This window comes from Lepisma saccharinum, chromosome 10, assembly GCF_977018435.1.
Source record: "Lepisma saccharinum chromosome 10, izLepSacc3.1, whole genome shotgun sequence".
In the NCBI taxonomy this organism is placed as follows: Eukaryota; Metazoa; Arthropoda; class Insecta; order Zygentoma; family Lepismatidae; genus Lepisma; species Lepisma saccharinum.
This window is the reverse complement of record NC_139238.1, coordinates 55,110,587-55,133,949: the sequence shown is the minus strand read 5'-3', so window position 1 is coordinate 55,133,949 and position 23,363 is coordinate 55,110,587.

The window sequence follows — 23,363 nt, the reverse complement described above, 5'->3', positions numbered from 1 at the left end:
TGGGGTGGGGGTTGTGAATATATATATAATAAACCTAGAATGAAGGCCAAGGGTGTTATGTATCAAATACCTTATGCAGGTCTTAAATCTCTTAAAACTATTGATAGTATTTTAACCAAAGAGCAGCGCAAGAAAAAAAGCTCTTGTATTGCCAAGGGCCATGGTATGAAATTGTTGCTTAGCACCCCCCAATTAAAAAAATTACAACAATCTAGAAAAAAATCACATGTGGGTGGATTTATATTTACTATCCCGGCCAACTTAGCAGCACTTGGGGCTGTTGGGAGCTTGGCTGGGGGATCAGCTGCCATAGCAAAAACAGTAATAGATGCCAAGAAAAATAGGACAGAATTAGATGAATTGAAGCGCCATAACCTGGCCATGGATAAACAAGGCAAAGGTGTTAAGAGAGCCATGAATAAGTTTAAAAAAAAACAAGAGCCGCTTACAAACCAAGATATTGAAGCTTTAATCAAGCCACTGGTCATCAAAAATTTTAGAGGTGTGTACATGTCTGATTCTTTACCAGAACAACCACTCAACAAAGAGTGTGGCATTGTTAATTTGGATAAGTACAAAAATCAGGGCACTCACTGGATTTGTTATCTTAAATATTTAAACAATGAGGCATTTGTGTTTGATTCATTTGGAGGTGTTCCACCTGAAAATTTAGTAAAATATCTAAAATCAGCTAATCTTTATTACAATAATGCCCGTGTTCAAAATTTCAAAGATGTTAATTGTGGACATTTGTGTTTATCTGTTCTTAGATATATGTCTCAAATAAATAAACCATCAATTGAAGATTTTCAAAAAGCCTTGTGGTATTTAAAACATCATGGGGGTATTCCATCTCACCAGCCAAAATTCAATATTGAAACTCAAATTACATGATGATATAGTGTATCCCAAAACAATAGCTCTCAGAGCATTTTATGGCATGTACTTGATCCCTAATATTACACACCACAACAACAAAATTGCAGTTGGGGATCAAAAAATTGTCATCACTCCAGGGCAATATAATCTGTCCACTCTAAATGCTCAATTACCCAGAGGTATAGTATTAACTCAAAATTCTGTCACTCACAGAGTAGAGATTGTATCTGCTACAGAAACAGTGGATCTGGGTACTATAGGAGAGCTGTTAGGCTTTGAGAACAACACAAAACTTGAACCGGCCATTAAACACACTGCTATTAATATACCTAAATTCTTAGCCATAGAGACTCTGAATATTCACTGTAATGTGGCCGAGGGTATGATCACCAAATCAAATGGCATAGGCACTCACAAACAAACTGGCATCATTGCAACATTTAAACCTAATTCTGAATTTATGGAGCCAATCATCTACACTCCATCCCCAACATTATATTTTCCTGTATGCCATAATAGAATAGATTATATTGAGTTGATGGTCACTAATGAAAAAGAAGAATTAGTTGATTTTGCTGGAGCCACAACAACTGCAATCATAGAGATTAATATTTAAATAAAAATACATACAAAAAAAATGGAAAATATTGCGAGTTATGAGCTACAATCATTCCCCCCAAACAGGAGGACATTTGCAAATTTAAATCAACCCAACACAGAGATTGAGGTTGATCTTGATGTAGGGGATGGCTTTATACACCCCCACAGAGCAGATCTATACATCAAATTTGATGTTGTAAAGCTCGATGGTACAGATTATCCGGCAAATTCAAATATAAGATTGGTGGATAATTTTGTGCCACATCTGTTCTCTGAAATTGAGATCAGAAAGCATGGTGTTGTTATAAACAGAGTGGATTATCCCGGCATTACCTCCACAGCTTTGGCCACACTAAAATTATCCAAAACCGAGGCTTCTTACTACAAAATAGGTGGATTTCATGCTGGTGATAAAATTATATCTAAGAGCCACACAGTGCTGTTCCCTATGCGCCTGTTGCCAGGATTCTTCTCAGATTACAAAGATATTATGTGGAAGGGTGGTTTAAGAATCACATTTAGAAGAGCTGCCAATGATAATAATGCTTTGATGAGGTACAGTACATTAAACTCTACTGGGGCAGCTCTGCCTAATACCCTACCTGATGAAGGCAAGTGCCTTATTCAGACTATGGAGCTAAGAATCCCGGTTGTTGAATATGAAGCCAGTTATGCTCTTAAATACAAAGCAGATATAATAAAAAATCCACAGATTCCTTTACAATTTTATACATATCAATGTGTACAGAAGCCTGCCGCTGGTACTTATTATGAGTTTGATGCTACAAATTCATTCTCCAGTATACAATATGACATGCCGGATTTTGTGGTGGTACTGTTTCAGACGGGAAGACACAATAATCAGGAAAAAAATTCAAGTAAATTTGATAACTGCAACATCAAGAACATATATCTTAAAAATGGCAGAAATGAGGTATTCCCTAGAGAAAATTATAATTTAGACATGTCCAAGGATGATTTCCTTCAATTATATGAAGCATTTACAGCATACAAAAGGGTCACTACTGGCAATACTGACATGTATTACACACCAGATGAATTCAAAGCACAGAGACCCATGTTTGTCATCAACACTTCAAAAAGGAAACAAGTTGTGGTTAATGACAGGACAAACATTAAAATTATCTGTGAATTCCACAATACACTCCCTGATGACACTATATGTAGTGTTATTCTCATAGGGGAAAAATCATATATTTATGATGTAAGAAATGAGAGAGTCACAGAACAATTCTAGAAGATTTTTGCACAATGCATTGTTTTAATATTAGATAAACAAATTGAACCTGGTATCCAATTGAACTTAAACCGGAAGTAAATATGTGTGTGTGGGTGTGGGTGTGTGTGTGGGTGCGGGTGTGTGTAGCTTAGTTTTAGGTGTGGGCAAAAAAAAATATCAAGAGGGGCATATTTTTAACAAGCTTATGGACAACAATCTGACAGAAGTGCCTTTTGTAAGTGTGGACAAATCAATCTGAGGGGGCTCATCATTTCACAGGAACTTCCCGAGGGCATTTTTACAAAAATCTTGGATTAGACGGAGTACCACACTTGAGCAAAAAGCTCATATGGGCATGTTGAGCAAGTTTTAAGTGTAGCCAAATCTGCCTGAGGGGGGTTCATCATTTATCGCGCCAATAGTATATACTTTTATACTACTATCTTGAGCAAGTTCTATATACTCTTTTCTATCCCTACCGATTTCCTTTAGGTCCATCTCAACGTTGTTTCTCCATTTTTTTTTGTTTTGGTCTTCCTACAGGTCTCTTAAGTAGGCTTAATTCAGGAAATGCATGTTACTTTTTTCTTCATAAACTTTTGTCTTCTTGTTTAATATCTCAGATACTAAATGTTAAAATATCCAATAACAGTAATTGTGCCTGTGGATGCGAAAACTTGATCCCTTGCATTGACATTGAGAGTATTTGAAAATAAGATTCTTAGGAAAATATTTTAAAAGGGATGAAGAAACAAGTGAATGGTGAAGGTTACATAATTTAGAAGTATATAATTTATGTTAGTTTTCAAGTATTATTAGATTGATGATTAAATCACAAATACTTAGGTGGGCACGAATGAGAAAAGGAATAAAGGAGATTTTACAGGAATCTTGTTGGGAAACCTGATGGTAAAGGACCAAAATCAAGGATGGAGATGAATCTGAAAGAAATCTGTAAAGATTGTAATAGAATATATATAAATTTTGCTCAGCATAAGTACAAATTGAACTGTAACCACGAATTTTCAGAATCAAGAGTGCTAGAGAATTAATTAATTAATTAATATTTAATGTAATAAAGGTAGTAATATAGTATTCTTATTGAGAAGAGAATTTCTACAAAACTTATTTTTCCTCGTACGTTTACTAATAGCAGTTACATTTGACATGTTTGACTAATCGCGAATCAACGTACGGAAGCCGTTGGAAGCAGTTTGAAGACTGAAATGGCTATGCAAGGACACTTATTATAATGTTAATATTTTAGTATAATGTTTTGGAAATTGCTTCTCGATAATGTTTGGTATTTAATTTAATCTGTTGTTAGATAAAATACATAATTATTAGAATTTAAGGATGGAAAATATGAACAGCGAATGAATGATACGTTTGACTAATCGTGAAGATGAGTATCACAGTACGTTTTTATCGTTCTTATATAAACGTTGAAACGTTTAAGAACGTATAAGAACGTTTACCGAAACGTTTCAACGTTGTTTTCAAGTTGAAAACAACGGTAAACGTTCTTATACGTTCTTAAACGTTTCAACGTTTATATAAGAACGATAAAAACGTACTGTGATACTCATCTTCACGATTAGTCAAACGTATCATTCATTCGCTGTTCATATTTTCCATCCTTAAATTCTAATAATTATGTATTTTATCTAACAACAGATTAAATTAAATACCAAACATTATCGAGAAGCAATTTCCAAAACATTATACTAAAATATTAACATTATAATAAGTGTCCTTGCATAGCCATTTCAGTCTTCAAACTGCTTCCAACGGCTTCCGTACGTTGATTCGCGATTAGTCAAACATGTCAAATGTAACTGCTATTAGTAAACGTACGAGGAAAAATAAGTTTTGTAGAAATTCTCTTCTCAATAAGAATACTATATTACTACCTTTATTACATTAAATATTAATTAATTAATTAATTCTCTAGCACTCTTGATTCTGAAAATTCGTGGTTACAGTTCAATTTGTACTTATGCTGAGCAAAATTTATATATATTCTATTACAATCTTTACAGATTTCTTTCAGATTCATCTCCGTCTTTGTTTTTGGTCCTTTACCATCAGGTTTCCCAACAAGATTCCTGTAAAATCTCCTTTATTCCTTTTCTCATTCGTGCCCACCTAAGTATTTGTGATTTAATCATCAATCTAATAATACTTGAAAACTAACATAAATTATATACTTCTAAATTATGTAACCTTCACCATTCACTTGTTTCTTCATCCCTTTTAAAATATTTTCCTAAGAATCTTATTTTCAAATACTCTCAATGTCAATGCAAGGGATCAAGTTTTCGCATCCACAGGCACAATTACTGTTATTGGATATTTTAACATTTAGTATCTTAGATATTAAACAAGAAGACAAAAGTTTATGAAGAAAAAAGTAACATGCATTTCCTGAATTAAGCCTACTTAAGAGACCTGTAGGAAGACCAAAACAAAAAAAATGGAGAAACAACGTTGAGATGGACCTAAAGGAAATCGGTAGGGATAGAAAAGAGTATATAGAACTTGCTCAAGATAGGGACAAATAGAAGGCCTGTGTTGCTGCAGCCATGAACCTTCGGGTTTAAGAAGGCTAGGGAGTTAGTTAGTTAGTTATTGTGTTGAAGAGGATTTTTCCGTTATCAATTGTGTTTACACACAAAGCTTAGTACCTGTCTGCATCCATACCTAGATCAAAAGATTCGAACCCCTTGTAACTTATTTAATTATTTACGCTTGTGCTTGTATTTGCTCTCTTCGGGTTTAAAAAGCCTAGAGAGTTAGTTAGTTTGTTGTTTCCCACTGCACTATTTCAATTTTTGAATAATCACATGTTAGTTATGAATGCATTGTTGACATCCTGTCTGATCATATATGTGTTTGGGCTGAGGCTCCGTATCTACCTGCAACATTTCTTTTCTTCTTTTTCTTGTTATCTGCTTTCTATATTTAACATTAGAAACAACACATTCCCGTTAACAATATTTCATGTTATGCAAAACATTTAAATTTATACACCATCAGAGGTGTGATTGCAACAACATTACCACTACGTCATCCGACAAAAAACCAGAATCGGTATTGTTATATTTTATTGCTGAGGTCATTTCATTTTTTAATATGTATAGCTATAGTGAACATACTAACTTAAGCCCTCAGACTCGTAAACCAACAAATATACACCTCTGTTAACTGCCTTGTATTTGGGGAGGGGGTAGCTGTTGGTGCAATATACTTTGAAGTTTTGTTTTCTAAGTGCCACACATAATTATCATTATTCATCCTCATCGTTGCCATTAGCCAAAATTGCCTCTTCTTTTTTACAAATTTTCGTACTGATATCGCCTTAGCAGATTAACAGAAATCGTCTAAAATTTGAACTCGTGACACCTCCCAATACCGTTGCAAGCTTATTTGTGATTGTTCCCCTCAATTATTTAAAATACAGTAGAGCGTCGATTATCCGAAGTAATTGGGGGACATGGGTGTTCGGAAAACTGGTTTGTTCGGATAATCGAACTGTACATGTTTATTTGCCAAAAAGAAGTACTGTACAGTAAATTTATTCATAAAAACAGGCATCTCTTTAAGTATGTATTACAAAGTAACGTACAAAGGCAACTTTAGTAGGAATATATAGTATGTGGTACAGTTTATTAAAGAAAAATATGTACATATTACATACGCATTTTGCATGAACAATACACACAGTACACAAAATTAACGTTTAAAAAATCCTTTATTTTGGTCTGTCTAAGCAAGCCTACACGCTTACGAGCAGCTAAGTCACGTACTTTTTTCATTACAGATATCTGAAAGTGAGCGAGTACACAGTTCGGTTAAGCGGTCGTTCGGTTGACCGATGTTCGGATAATCGACGCTCTACTACCTCACTTTCATATTCAAATACACACAAGTAAAAAGATTCATATCACATTAGTGATTTTAAATTGTATTCTTTGGGGGCCACTTTCTAACATTGTTGCCTGATATTAAAATAAGCGAAAACACAAAAAAAAAAAAAAAACTCGAAAACTAGCTAAATTTACTCAAGCTTTTATTTTTCATGAACAGAATGTCAAGAGCATCTACCTCTAGCGCAGGTTGCTTGTTGCTGATATATTACAACTTACAGACTGATAAGAGCTTATGCAAGAGCACACTGCTTGGCGAGCTGTAGAAGCCACAATTACCTAACCTATTTTTTTAAATATATTTGTAAAATCCATCTAATGTCTGAATTAAAAAATATATATTATATTTGTTAACTGTTTAAGAAAAATTTTTGCAAAATACCCCGACAACGTTTCAGCTACTAGGACCTCATTACCATGAGCCTAATCCTAGTAAGCCACATACACATCTGTTCTTCGTATCGCATATGCTAGTAAGTCAGATGTTAGGTGATGATAACCAAGTGCAAAAAGCATTGTACACACAAACAAAGCACCACTTAGTTCACAAAACATCTAACAGATGGTAGATAGTTACATGGTTCTAGTTAGGATGATGATTTTTTGGTTTGTTGGATAGGGGTTGAAGAAGGCTATTTGTTGTAGTGACCACAGTATTGTTTTGTTTTTTTTTGTTTTTTTTTGTGTGTTTTCTGTTCTCTTACGAGAATTAATATAGGTTGTCATAGAACCCTCCAATTCATGACTTAGCAAAAAATCTGTTTGCGGATTCATCACGTACGCCTATACGTGAGAAAAAGTATGAATAGAACCTATGTTCGGAAATCGAAAATGGCAACCGGAAGTGGGGTTATCTTGGAAACGGTAAGACTTAGAAAAAATCTGTTTGCGGATTCATCACGTACGCCTATACGTGAGAAAAAGTATTAATAGAACCTATGTTCGGAAATCCAAAATGGCGACCGGAAGTGGGGTTATCTTGGAAACGGTAAGACTTAGCAAAAATCTGTTTGCGGATTCATCATGTACACCTATACGTGAGAAAAAGTATGAATAGAACCTATGTTCGGAAATCCAAAATGGCGACCGGAAGTGGGGTTATCTTGGAAACGATAAGACTTAGGAAAAATCTGTTTGCTGATTCATCACGTACGCCTATACGTGAGTAAAAGTATGAATAGAACCTATGTTCGGAAATCGAAAATGGCGACCGGAAGTGGGGTTATCTTGGAAACGGTAAGACTTAGAAAAAATCTGTTTGCGGATTCATCACGTACACCTATACGTGAGAAAAAGTATGAATAGAACCTATGTTCGGAAATCGAAAATGGCGACCGGAAGTGGGGTTATCTTGAAAACGGTAAGACTTGGGAAAAATCTGTTTGCGGATTCATCATGTACACCTATACGTGAGAAAAAGTATGAATAGAACCTATGCTCGGAAATCGAAAATGGCGACCGGAAACAGGGTTATCTTGGAAACGGTAAGACTTAGGAAAAATCTGTTTGGGGGCCACAGAGCTATATTTCGGGCAATAAAATACAACAACTCACCCTAAGACAAGTGTCTAAAACAACAGCATAGCCTTTCACAAGAGAAGAGGGGAAGAGAACATTACAACAACTCACTTCTAAGGCAAGTGCCTAAAACAACAGCATAGCCTTTCACAAGAGAAGAGGGGAAGATAACATTACAACAACTCACTTCTAAGGCAAGTGCCTAAAAAACTCGTGGACAACTTCGTGCCTCACCTGTTCTCGCAGGTGGAGGTGAGGAAACACAACACCGTCATCGACAGAATCCATTATCCAGGCATCACGTCGACGGCAGTGGGAACATTAAAATTATCCAAAACGGACGCAGCATACTATCAAGCGGGAGGTTTCGAAGCGGGGACGAAAATATCGACGAGAAGTCACACGGTGCTCTTTCCCATGCGTCTTCTTCCGGGATTCTTCTCGGACTACAAGGAGATCATGTGGAAGGGAGGACTGAGAATCACGTTTCGAAGAGCGGCCAACGACAACGACGCACTGATGCGATACGCTACTTTGGGTCCGGACGGCACCACGCCACTGCCCAACACATTATCCGAAGCAGCCAAGTGCGTCATCCGGAGCATGGAGTTGAGAATGCCGGTGGTGTAATACGAGACGAACTACGCCCTCAAGTACAAAGCGGAGATCTTGAAAAGTCCACAGGTGCCGATTCACTTTCACGGTTACCAGTGCGTGCAGAAAATAGCGTCGGGAAGTCACATGGAATTCGACGTGACGACGCAGTTCAACAACATACAGTTCGACATGCCAGATTTCGTCGTAGTGCTCTTTCAGACCGGGAGGGACAAGAATCAGGAAAAAGATTCCAGCAAGTTCGACGACTGCAAGATCAAGAACGTTTATCTCAAGAATGGCAGGAACGAAGTGTTCCCGCGCGAAAATTACAACCTCGACATGACCAAAGATGATTGCCTCAAACTTTACGAAGCTTACACCGCTTACAAGAGGGTAACAGAGGGAAACGTCGACATGTACTACACGCCCAGCGAATTCAAAACCCAAAGACCCATGTTCGTCATCAACACGACGAAGCGGAAGCAGGTGGTGGTCAACGATCGCACCAACATCAAGATCGTCTGCGAGTTCCACGACGCGCTGCCCGAGGATACCGTGTGCAGCGTCATCCTGATTGCAGAGAAGTCTTTCGCGTACGACGTGAAGAACGAGAGGGTCACGGAGCAGTTTTAAAAAATTCGTAAAAAAAAAATTGCCACATACTAAAAAAAATCAACAAGGTTATATAAAATATGTGAAAAAACTTTAAAATACTGAAATATTAAAACAAACGCGGAGTCCAATGTAAGTTAGTTCGGTGCGTAAAAAATCGCAAATAAAAAAATGATAGGTTAAGTTATATCACTGAAGATCTTAAAAAAATCGTAAGAAAAAAGAAGGATAGGTTAAGTTATATCACGTAAGGTCGTGGCATTCGTACCAAATACGAGTGGGAAAAAAGGGAAATTTCACTAAAACATCGCTAAACGCTAAAACATCGACAAAAAATTGTCAAAATATGTCAAAAACTGATATTCAATTGATAAAAAAAGAGGGAAAAAAGGGCTCGTACCAAGTACGGCGTAGAAACAATAAGTTAGCACTACTAACATAATACATTGTAAATAAATAAGTAAATAGGCACAGAAAAATTAAACAGAAAATTTCTTCTAATGAAACCAACTAGCTTTATACACCTTTTCATTAAGGCTTGATAATGGGTGTTGAACGACAGGTCAGATGTGAAGTGGACACCGAGGTCAACGACAACTCTCGTACGCCTCACCTTCAAGCTGCCAATTTTATACTCGTGTGTAATGGTTGTTTTCTTGTTGGTGAATGACATTACGTTGCACTTATTCACATTTATGATCATTCCCGTCTGCTTACACCAGTTTGCGAAGGAGTTTAGGCCTTCCTGCAGCGTGTGACAGTCATTCAATGAGCTGATTGGATAGTACAGTTTCACATCGTCTGCGTACATTAGAATATTGACTTTTTGCAGGTGGCTCAAAATATCGTTGACGAACAGAAGGAAAAGGTATGGACCTAAATTGGATCCCTGGGGGACTCCCGACGAAACTCTTCTCTCGGAAGAGGCGAACCTGTTTAGTACAAATGCTTGTGTGCGATCACAAAGATAGCTTGCTAGTAATTTGTGTAAGTTACCAGAGATTCCAAAACTAAGTCGTTTCTGGAGAAGGATGGAATGGTTTATTCTGTCGAATACTTTGCTGAGGTCTGTGTAGATTACATCCGACTGTCCTTTGTTGTTTATACAGTCCGCTATGCTTTGTGTTATCACTGCTAAGTTCGTGGTTGTGGATCTGCCCTGCACGAAACCATGCTGCGGAGGGGCTATGACAGTTCTTAGATTCCATCTGAGGTGATCAAAATGAGAATCATTGTGGAAAATACCAATAACAGTTGGGCTGAAAAGTTCATAGGCTGACTCATAGATGGCGTTACTAGAAGTAAATCCATGTGATTTTTACTTAGTACTAACCTTCAAAAGATACGTGTATAAAGGTCACAGCTGCCGGATAATTAGTTCGTGAGATATAGCATTGTGAGTGAAGCAGCTTTTGTTATTGTGAAAAATGGATAAAAATGAATTTCGTGTGTTAATAAAGCATTGCTTTTTGGCGAAAAAAAATACTGTTGAAGCCAAGGCTTGGCTTGATAAACATTATTCGGACTCTGCACCAGGAAAATCAACCGTTGAGAAGTGGTTTGCTAAATTTAAACGAGGCGAAATGAGCATCGAAGACGATGCACGCAGTGGACGCCCCGACGAAAACATCAAAAAAGTCCACAAAATAATTTTAAATGATCGTAAAGTGAAGTTGATCGAGATAGCTGAGACTTTAAAAATATCAAAGGAACGTGTTGGACATATTGTGCATGAATATTTGAACATGCGAAAGCTGTGTGCAAAATGGGGACCGCGCGTGCTCACAATCGATCAAAAGCAACAACGTTTTGATGATTCGGAGCAATGTTTAGCGATATTCAACCGTAATAAACACGAATTTTTCCGTCGATATATTACAATGGATGAAACATGGCTCCATAACTACACTCCAGAGTCCAATCGACAGTCAGCCGAGTGGACTGCACGTGATGAACCGAATCCAAAGCGTGGAAAGACGCAACAGTCGGCTGGCAAGGTTATGGCATCAGTATTCTGGGATGGGCATGGTATTATATTCATCGATTACCTCAAAAAGGGCCAGACCATCAACAGCGATTATTACATAGCGTTGTTGGAGCGTTTAAAGGATGAAATCACGAAAAACGGCCCCATTTTAAGAAGAAAAAAGTGCGGTTTTATCAAGACAATGCACCGTGTCACAAATCAATGAAAACGATGGCAAAATTATATGAATTAGACTACGAATTGCTTCCCCATCCACCATATTTTCCAGATCTGGCCCCCAGTGACTTTTTCCTGTTTGCAGACCTTAAAAGAATGCTCGCTGGAAAGGAATTTAGCACTGATGAAGAGGTAATCGCCGAAACTGAGGCCTATTTTGAGGCTAAAGAGAAATCGTACTATAAAAATGGCATCGAAAAATTGTATGACCGCTATAATCGTTGTATCGCCCTCAAAGGCAACTATATTGAATAATAAAATCGAATTTTGTCAAAAAAATATTTTTTACTATGTTAGCCTACGAACTTTTCAGCCCAACTGTTACGTACGTAGAAATTATACGGGGATATTCTGTAAGGTAAAGAAATGCCAAATTGAAGTTTTAAAAACAAGACAAGTTTATTTGACATAATGTATGATCAAAAAAATTACAATGGTCCCGTTTGGTTAGTTGTGTAAAACAATTGAGATGTATTGGAACCAATTTTTTCAAGGGAAAACGTACTAAAAATATATATTTGTATTTCTTTAAAAAATTAATATTGCTAAATTTACATAATTTTTTTTGTATTGCTTATTCCACACATTCCTCATTATTATAATTGGATTTAACTACTGCAAGAAAGGGTTTTTAAAATGTTGAAAATGCAATGTCTTCCGTATTATTTTTTAAAATTAAAATTGCACCTATTTTCTATATTCAAAAACTACTTTAAGTTCTTGAAAATAGTCAATTTATTCCTATAAAAGTATTTTTATGTGCATATGTATCTTACTTGAGTACAAATATTTTACATTTGGGGGTCAAATTTACCCCCGCGCCTACTTAAGTTGGTGAAAGAGGTGCGCTTGTTTAAGGGTTAAAGAACAATTTTCCCTCAAAAGTTAAAAGAACAAACAATCACCTTCTTTGGATGACAAGGAAATTAAAGGGAATGATCAATAAAAAGAGAAGGTATCACAATAAATTTAAACTTAAAAATAAGTGTGATTATTACAGTACTTTTTTCCAGTTCAGGAAAGATGTTAAAAAGGAATATTCTAATGTAAAGGAGCAATACTATTCCTCCTTAGAAAACAATGTTAATGGTGACAAGAATGCTTTTTGGTTTCATTTTAATAGAAAGACGAGAGAAAATGTTATCACTGAAATTATTTATGATAATAGTGTAATGAACATGTCATTGCTAATGCTTTTAGTGAGATTTTTCACAAATATTTCTAAAAAAGAAGTCATGTAAATGTTAAAAATATTAATCTTCATTCATACACCAACATAATTGATGTACCTTTTATCTTGGAAAAGGATGTAAGTGGTACTGTATCGTTCCCTTAGGAACCCGGGGACCTTAACCTGGGATAGAATTAACAAACTAAAAGGTAGGTCTTCAATAGGTCCTGATGGCATACCTAATTTTATTTTGAAAGCAAACAAAGATGTTTTTCTACCACTGTTAACTAAAATTTACAATATGTCACTTACTTCTGGAATATTTCCAGATATCTAAAAAAAAATGTGTTTACTGTAACTTAAAACAAAGATGGAAAGGTCAATGATACTAATAATTATAGACTAATTACTATATTAAATGCCATGGCAAAGGTTTTTGAACACATAATTGCTGACTATTCGTGTTTCTCTAATAAACAATCTATTGATGGAAATCAACATGATTCTTTTTAGAAAAAGAATTACAAACTTATTGGTTTGAATAGACTCACTTAAATCTAACATTAGGAAGCAACCCCAGACTGATATTTTATTTATTGACTTAGCTAAAGCCTTTGATAGTGTCAGCCATCAGATATTAATTTATAAACTCGACCAAATGAGATTTCCGAAATGATTTTCCAACTTTCTAGTAAATATAACTTTCTCCGTTAAGATTGGTGAAACAATTTCCTCCAGAAAATAAATATTTTGTGGAGTACCTCAAGGGTCGCCATTTGGCCCAATTCTATTTGCTGTTTTTATCAACGATGTTACTTTATGTTTTAAATCTAGCACATGTTTACTATATGCAGATGATATAAAAAATTTTGAAGAGTATTATAACAAATAATGATGTTGTTCAACTTTAGGCTGATCTCGATAGAATGACATATTGGTGGAAGATTAATGAAATGGAAATTAACTCGAAAAAGTGTAAAGTTTTAAGATGTACTAAGAAAGTTTATTACATAGGTTTACAGTGTGTCCGTAAAATAATGGTGGGTTTTAAACAGTCATAGTTTTGGAACAACGCATGGTAGAGAGACGGACGATACGTCAAAGCAAAGGCAAACTCTCCAAGTTTATTATCTGTTCAGTAGACTTTGATGTGTGAACCCTTAGTTGCCCTGCAGACGTCAAGACGATATTCAGTCTCTTCCCATACACGGCAGAGAACATCCGGCGTGATAGACGAAACAGCTTCAGTGATCCTTGCTTTTAAATGGTCCAGATTTCGAACTTGACAGAAAAACACTTGTGAAATCCATGGGTATAAGGTCTGGAGTAGGGATGGCCAAACGGATCCGGATCCGAGAGTTTCGGATCTCAATCCCATTATAATATTACCACACCTTAAAAGGTATTATGATCTTCGATTACAAATAAATTTTTCATTAGTTAGTCCTACAAGATTTTTTTTCAAGTGTTGTTCCTAAAATACTTTGCTACGCATCGGCTAACACACTCGTGCACAAAAATAATCTTACTTGTTTAACATAAAATGTCAGAGGTGATTTTGTAAATGCCATTGAAACGAATATGTATTCATTCGAATGTATTGGAAATGGAAACACACATAAATGTGAGACATTCCATTCCAATATGAAACCTTTAACACATAGAACAAGATAGAAATGTTATACAAAACTTATACAATTTTTCTACAGTTACAGTTTTACAAATTAAAATAAAACATTATAATATATGCAGTGTTATATAATTACAAAGTGTAAGACTAACAAGGGAGGTTATCTAAGTGTCCCCCTCCGATTTCCATGAAACTTGGCATGTGTATAGTGGGGCCCAATGGAAGAAATACGTGTTTTTTTGTTTCAGCTAAAAAACTGTATTAGGGGGCAAAACCCCCTCAAATGTCAAGATGAAGTGAGGATCTGACCCCTGTTTCCCCCTCCGATTTCCATGATACTTGGCAGGTGTGTGTATAAACGGGCCCAAAGGAAGAAATACGTGTTTTTTGGGGGGTTTCGGCTAAAAAACTGTTTTAGGGGGCAACCCCCCATCAAATGTCAATATGAGGACAAATTTAAGTGGGCATTTGACCTCTGTGTCCCCCTCAGATTTCCATGAAACTTGGCAGGTGTATAGTGGAGCCCAAAGGAAGAAATACGTGTTTTTTTGTTTCAGCTAAAAAAAACGGTTTTACGCGGCAAAACCCACTCAAATGTCAAGATGAGGATAAATTGAAGTGGGGATCTGACCCCTGTGTTCCCCTCCGATTTCCATGAAACTTGGCAGGTGTGTGTATAAACGGGCCCAAAGGAAGAAATACGTGTTTTTCTGTTTCGGCTAAAAAACTGTTTTAGGGGGCAACTCCCCTCAAATGTCAAGATGAGGACAAATTTAAGTGGGCATTTCACCCCTGTGTCCCCTTCCGATTTCCATGAAACTTGGCAGATTTATAGAGGGGCCCAAAGAAGAAATACGCGTTTTTTTGTTTCGGCTAAAAATCTGTTCTAGGGGGCAATCTCCCCTCAAATGTCAAGATGAGGACAAATTGAAGTAAGGATCTGACCCCTGTGTCCCCCTCCGATTTTCATGAAACTTCGCAGGTGTATAGAGGGTCCCAAAGGAAGAAATACGTTTTTTTTGTTTCGGCTAAAAAATGTTTTAGGGGGCAAAACCCGCCTCAAATGTCAATATGAGGACAAATTGACGTGGGGATCATCTGACCCCTGTGTTCCCCTTCGATTTCCATGAAATTTGGCAGGTGTATAGAGAGGCCCTATGGCCCCTGTTTACGTGGTTTCGGGGTCGGATCCCCACTTCAATTTCTCCTCATCTTGACATTTGAGGGGGGGTTTCCCCCTAAAACCGTTTTTTAAGCTGAAACACAAAAACACGTACTTCTTCCTTTGGGCCCCTCCATACAACTGCCAAATTTCATGGAAATCGGAGTGGCACACAGGTGTCAGATCCCCTCGTCAATTTGTCTTCATTTTGACTTTTGAGTGGGGTTTTGCCCCCTAAAACAGTTTTTTTTAGCTGAAACACGTATTTCTTCCTTTGGGCCCCTCCATACAGCTGCCAATTTTCATGGAAATCGGAGGGGGAGACATAGACCTCCCTTGTAAGTGTATTAATTAATTACAAATCGCGCACGCGCGCACACACTATATATATGTATATTAGCAGGTAACAATATGTTATAAACACATTCTTACTTTCCAAAGAAGCGCATGTGGGATGGCAAAACGGATCCGGATCCGAAAGTACTGGATCTGGATCCGAAAGTTTTGGATCCGGATCCGAAAGTTCTGGAATCTGGATCCGAAAAATTTTTGGATCCGGAACCAACCGGATCCGAATCTGGCCATCACTAGCCTGGAGACCGTGGGGGATAGGCAATTGACCCTCCTCGTCCGACCCATCGCTGAGGAAATGTTTCGTTAAGACAATCCCGCACGATTGTGGAAAAATGTGGAGGAGCACCATCTAACTAGAAAATGGAACTCTCCGGTATTTGGGACACTGCATACCCCTGTAACATATCCAGGAAGATGGTCCCCGTTATTGTTTGTTCAGAACAAAAGAAGGGGCCAATAACTCTGTCTCGTCCAATAGCACATCACACATTCACTTTTTCACTGTCACGCTCATGTTCCATAATGGCAAGTGGAGGTTCACTACGTCATATACGAACATTTTGCCGATGTACCCATCCTGAAACATGAAACGTTGCTTCATCACTGAAAATAAACTTGTTGAAAAACTCCTCATTCTGCTCTAACCTGTCCAGAATGTCTTTAGCAAAATCACAGCTCGAAACACAAAGCGTCGTTACTGTACATAATATATGTCACCAATCAAAAGTTTGAGACTAACAATTTCTCTAATAAATTGTAAAAAAATAGATGAACATGAATAAATATGTTCTCTTGAGCACAAGCAACATTATATACGAAACTATAAGTAGTGGGCCACCTTTATTATCTTGGGAACAGAGATGTAACGGTTTTGTAATTTATTTTAAAGTTACAAGCAATTTTACAAAATATTTATATGGTACATGTTGCTAATTAGTTATAAGAGTTATTTCTTAAAATTTCATAAATTCATCTCTCATTGGAGATTTGTTCTTTTGTTTCTCGTAATAAGGTTGGTGCGTGAACCGGTGAACGTTCAATTTTCTGAGCAACTGAATTTTTTTACGTAGGTACAATGGAAGGTGGGGAACACTTTCCTAGCCAGGGGATACAATGTGCCACATCAATCTCCAAGTCGAGCACTGCTAACGCCTCCAACGGAAAAGACTGGCAATGAACAGTGGCACTATGCTGGTACTTAGTACAACTTTGTACATTCAAACGGTTTATTTGCCAAATGCAAATACCGGGGTGAGCGATAGAAAAGTTTAAGAAGAGGAACGGTAAATACGTTGCCCTCCTTCCTCCTCCAGCACACTTCACAGAAACTTGCAATCCGCCTACGGTTCACTTTCGACAATGGCGTGGTGGATCAACTGTAGGTGTGTGACTCAAGACACTGTGCGTGAGTCAGCGCATGAATGAACGGAATGGCTTCGGAGCAGATGACTTGCAGAGAACAGCTGTTCACTTTGCCCCAGGCGCTGGCATTCCTCCAGACTGAATCAGACCTCGCATTGTGGAGGACAAGCACCGGTGATAAATGTAGCTGAAACTACAAAAGATAAAGAGAGAAAATAAGGCTCAATTAGCACACTGAACTCTGTGAACTAAACCTGATCCCACTTCCCCTACGATCCTGTTGACAGGGGCATGATTCATTCATGATGCAAGTAAATAGTCCATTAGACGTCTTTAGGGGCCCCCGGGGGGGGGGGGCATGCCCCGAAAACTAATTGATTTATTTTACTTCGCTTTTCTGTCACTTATGGTTAATCGCGAAGATGAGGATGAGTGACGATATGATGAAATCGATAAAGGGACACTCACAAAGAACGTCCATGCCCAGGCTTGGATTCAAACCCGGAACCCCTGGCTTTGTAACTCCCCAAAAATCCGTGTCACCCCAGCAAAATTTCCTGCAATTTACTGTAAAATATTTATTTGTTTGAAATTTACTGAATACGAAGTAAATCAATTTTATACCAGGATATCAATAATCTACATGAAAATAATGTTAAAACTGCACGTGCACATACTATAATACTACTACTAATCATAATAATAGAGGAAGGGATTATCTACGAAGTGAAGTGTAAAAAATGTCAGTGTGTGTTCAGCAAAATAAGTATTATTACCTCTTCAACTGTTTCATGCAGGCCGGTTTGAAAGTACGTATTTAGGGAAATGGAAGCCTAAATGCAGCCACATATCTGGAACTTTATTTCGGAGGAGCAGTACCAATGGACTCACATGTAATAACAATAATATAATATATCAATAAAATATTTATTTAAGTAATGAACACGATTTGACAACCAGATACATCGCTATGTCAAAATTGGTCATACAAAATCCCAGAATTGAATACATAATTATAAAATAATACAGTGGATCCTACAATCTTACACATCATCATAAATTCAAATTGAAGGTTTCAACAAGTTCAGCTACTAAACCTCTGGCCTTATTTAGACATGTAAGAATTGAGATATGCCTATGGGAATATCTTACAATTTTATAAGATATATTATTCAAAAAATATTCACTGTCTATTTGGAAAGTTAAGATCTTCTGTACAAAATTTATCCTTTTCATTTTTCTTATTTCTTCTATAGTAAACATATTCAACTGTGTTAACCATTCAAAATAATGTTGGTCATAGTATTTTTTTTAAACTTTGTGCATAATAACCTGATAAATAAAAAGTTTTTGAACTGGCTCAACTTTTGAAGGTGACTGGTGGCTGTCAGAAATCATCATTAGCATATTCAAGAATAGGACGAACTCTTAAGGTATCTTCTATTTGAAAAACGACCTCTGTAGCACAGTCCATGGGATGCCGGTGGTTCCAGGTTGGAATCCTGCATGGGTGTTCTTTGTGAGTGTCTATTCATCAATTTCATCATACCACTCATCTTCATCTTCGCGATTACTTAAAAGTGAAATTCTTCAACTACTCTTCGGAGTGATTGTCATCATTAAGAGCAGCGTCTATTGTTGTGGTGAGCTGATCTTTGGCCCATGCCAATCCAAGTTTCTTGCCTTATTAAACATTGTAGGGACTCTGTTACTCTTGTCTTATATCCGGAACAACAATTACATTAATTTAGTAGGGTGGAATTTATTTCCTTCCAACATGATCGATAAGGTGTCGGGAAGATAAAAAGTCCGAGGACATTAAAACTTGCGCATTTCATAAGAATGCGTCGAACATTTAAAATAACATTAAATACACGGCAGAGTGGAGGTTGATTGATTGATTGAGTTGGTGTTTTAAGTCAACTTTATGCACCATAATGCTAATCATTACTGGGCCTACAGTTTAAAGTGGGATCCTAACCACTATGTGCCTCCCGCGACTATCGAACCCGGGACTCCTTGATTACAAGTTGACGACGCTACCACTGCGCCATAGGGGAGGCGGCAGAGTGGAGGGTCCAGGTCCAGATAATGATTGTGACTGTGAGTGAGATAGCCGTGTCAAATGAGAAGCCGACCTAGTATTATTATCCCTTCTCTGCGGGAGGGACTGTTTGAGGAACGTTATGCACCAATGATGATGGGCTCGATAGTGTGGATCTTGTTCCCCGTTATTTCATCCTGCCAAATCTCAAGGAGGAAAAAACCTGAAATTTCACTAGACTGTAAGCTGTCCGGAAGAGAGTGGTTCCAGACGTGGAACACAGTTAAAGAATCCAAATAAATTAGGACTCTCGGCAAACTGTGACATTCATCAAATTACAGCATCTTTAGTATTGCATAGAGTTGTAGCCTAAAGCAGAATGTAAAGCAAAAGCTGTGACTGTCCGAGTTGACAACAAGACACAACCCATTGATTCTACCAATATAAACCCATCCGTACACAATCCAATAAAATTGGGTATTGTGATTGAAGCTATAAAGAACATAGGTCTCCCTGACTTTAGGAGAGCACTTTGAGACAGGTTAATGGGAGATGCAGGTAATTCCCAGGTGCAGAGAGACGGAAAAAGAGTATGGAAGCCTGGCAGATCGCTATCAACACCAAGTATAGTACCACAGACAAATGTTTGTGATAGTACTGAGGATCACGTCTGCACAACACAGTTACATCCTCGTACCTTGTGGTACGAGGATGTAGGTGGTACACAGTCAACCTTCTCTCATCATAGGATGGATTCGATGGCATCGAGCGCAGATGGTGGCATTAATTAAGAATGTGTTGTTGTCTTGGTAGAGATAACAAGGGCTCCGATACCTCCATAAACAAGTAGAAGACTGGACAGGTACGAAGTGCACCGGAATGCAGACAAATGCCAGCGTGATGAACTGCGTTGAGTATACGAAGTTGAGGACAAACAGAGGAATGCACAACTCATCCACAATCGAGATTCGACCTAATGATATAACAATAAAGTCGAAAGAGAATAATGCACCCCAAGATGCGTGACTTAACACGTAGAAAAGGTTGAAATCTCGTGGACAAGATTACTTAAGATGGCAGAGATGAGATTGCCAGGAACCGAAATCCGCCGAAGGCTTGCATCCCAATATTGGAGAAGTATTAACCATGATGAAGTGTGTTCGAATTGATTGAGAAGTTCAGAAACTCTTGGACAAGTGTTAAGCACGAAGGAGCAGCAGAATGGACATTCACATCCATTACTGACGAAAACTTTGAACAAGTCCACACCATGATTCTGACCCACGAGTAACTATCGATCGAGTGGCAAGTCATCTGCACATTAGTCCTCTACATTGTGATGCAAGCGTTTGATAGAATTCGGTGCCTGATCAGCCCGCAAAAGAGAGATTACTGATCGTTGCTATTATTTAGTAGAAATTGAGGGTGGCTCGGTTCGTTTTACCATGGAACCACAACATGGAAAAAAATGATTAAGAAGGTCAACTACAGTGCCTTTTTTTATCGAGTCGTCCGTGAATCGGCGGCTAACACACCGGGCAGTGTGGTCATTTAAACTCACAGCTGTACGCTGACCTTGGCACTGGACGCGTCAGTGCTTCAGCATCCAGGTAGCTGATGTCCAGTTTGCACGTGTTTGTGAAGTGTTTAGGTGTTAACAAGTGTTTTAGATTGCTTAGTTTTAGTTTACGAATTACTGGTGCTCTCCTGTAGTTTAGTAATGCCACGCTATGCATACAATTTAAAACAAGGGATTTTTTTTACGACCCTTACGTCATTACGAATTGTTGTAGGGAAGTTAAAAATACGTTTCGCAGCAGAATTCCCAGATGTTCCTGTCTCACACAGAAACAGTGTTCGGATTCTGTGAACAAATTGAGATAATCAGGGTCTGTTCTTGATAAGAAGCGAAGGGTAAAACGGTGTGTGCTTAATGAGGAAAAACGTTGAAGTACGATTGACCAAAAATCTCTTCGGCCCCTTGCACAAGAAACAGACATTTTTATGACGTCTGCATGGCGAGCTACCAGGATTTCAAACCTGAAACTATACATTAGAAGAATTGAAAGAAAATATTACGAGGGAAAATGAAGCAATTTTGGAAGAGTTACTGACACGTGTTAGTGAAAATTTCCTTTAAAAATGCCGTAAATGTGTGGATGCAGGGGGGTATCATTTCCAGCGCTTCGTGTAACAACTCATTTTAATTGTAACTGTCAATGTAATTGAACGAAATTCTTTCATTACATAGCTAGCAGCCTCTGTTACGCGGATATTGCATACAGTTTGCCCGTAGACGCGATCTTACTTTCCGCCGCGCTAACCGCCGTTCCGCGGGCGACTCGACCGATAAAGGCACTGGATATTGTAAATCAATGGCGAATACACATTCCATTGACATGACCGAGCAGATACAGTATTGTGCAAATTAGTTGGGACAAACGAGTGCTAACATTGAAGTATGAACATTGCATTTTTTTCTTTACAGGGAAACTACAGATGCACAAACCTTTTTGCAATGTTTTTTTTTTTTTTGTACTAGAGTTACATCGAAGTTCAAGGCTATTTTATTTTCAGTTTAGTAGGAGCTATGACCTTCTTTAGCTTTAATGACATCGTTCACTCTATCACAAATGGAATCAATTAGTTTACTGCACATGTCCCTCATATCTGCGTCACGATGCCATATTTTGAGGACACTTACAATCATCTTAACTTTTGTAGAGCAGTCGATTTTGCGTATACGAGCCTTGATAATGCCCCACAAATGTTCTATAGGACTTAAGTCTGGCGAATTACCAGGCCAGTCCAGCACTGTCAGTTTTTCTTGGGTGTAGAACCTTTTCGTGATCTTTGGCTGTAGCCAAATCCTACTGAAACACTCCGTCACCACCAAGAAACTTCCTATGCATCTATGCATTATTGGAATCCGTGTCCTCTGCAGCACATCGATGTACTTCTGGCTATTCATCATTCTTTGAACGAGATGAAGAGTCTCTGGTCCGGAAGCTGAGAAATATCCCCAAAACATAACCATCTCTGCGTGTTTTGGTGCTTGCTCAATGTGGTCAGGTCTAATGGGTTCCCCAGGTGATCGCTGGACGAAACGTGATCTACGCCCCTGAACTTCAAAATGCGTCTCATCAGAGAATATAACTTTCCTCCACTACTGCACTGTTCACCCCTTATATTTCATTGCACAGGAAAGCATCTTCTTACATGAAATCTCCTCTTTTATTTTATCATTTGTCTTCTTTGGATGCACAACACTGATTCTTCGGATCAGGGTGTTGCCCCTTGGGGTAGTGTTTCTCTTCTTCCCACAGTGACCTTTCTTACTGTGTCCACATTTCCTGTGCTCTCATTAAGCCTAACAATTTGCGACACACTTGATTTACCAACTCCAACTGCTTCAGCAATCTTCCTTACACTCATACCAGTATGTTCAATCAGTGCAATAATTTTTGCTCTCTTACGCGGTGTAATGTCCATGATGGAATTTTATGATGAATTGTATTGAACGAGAGGATGTGTAAACACGTCCATACAACACAAACTTCGAAGCCGAACTAGAAAACAAACTTAAATTCGAACAGAGGAGAGGAAGGTTTGCTGAGATAATGTGTTTGTTGTTATTTGCTTGACCATTGTTGAAAATGTGCCATTGTTTACAACAACAATGCAATAGTTCAACTTTTGAAGAACAATTTCCTAGTGTCCCAACTAATTTGCACAATACTGTAGTAAGTAGTGAGGTTAACACAAAGAAAATGACAGCAAAAGTGCAGGTATTTATTGACAAACCCTCGTATGTAAAACGATTTCTCCAAGCTTTCACCATTTGGCACTTTGGATTTGAGTTGTCCTTACATTTGGGAACATTCTTCGAAAAAATATTTTCTGTAGTATTTTATTCCGGGTTGGAGTAAAATTTTAGCTAATTCCACCCTACTAATTGTCTTGTAAATAAATAAAAGAAACACTTCCGCAAATAATTTTATCACTGAAGTATTTAACATATAAACCCAACGGGCCAACATATTAATAACATTAAGTGATTCA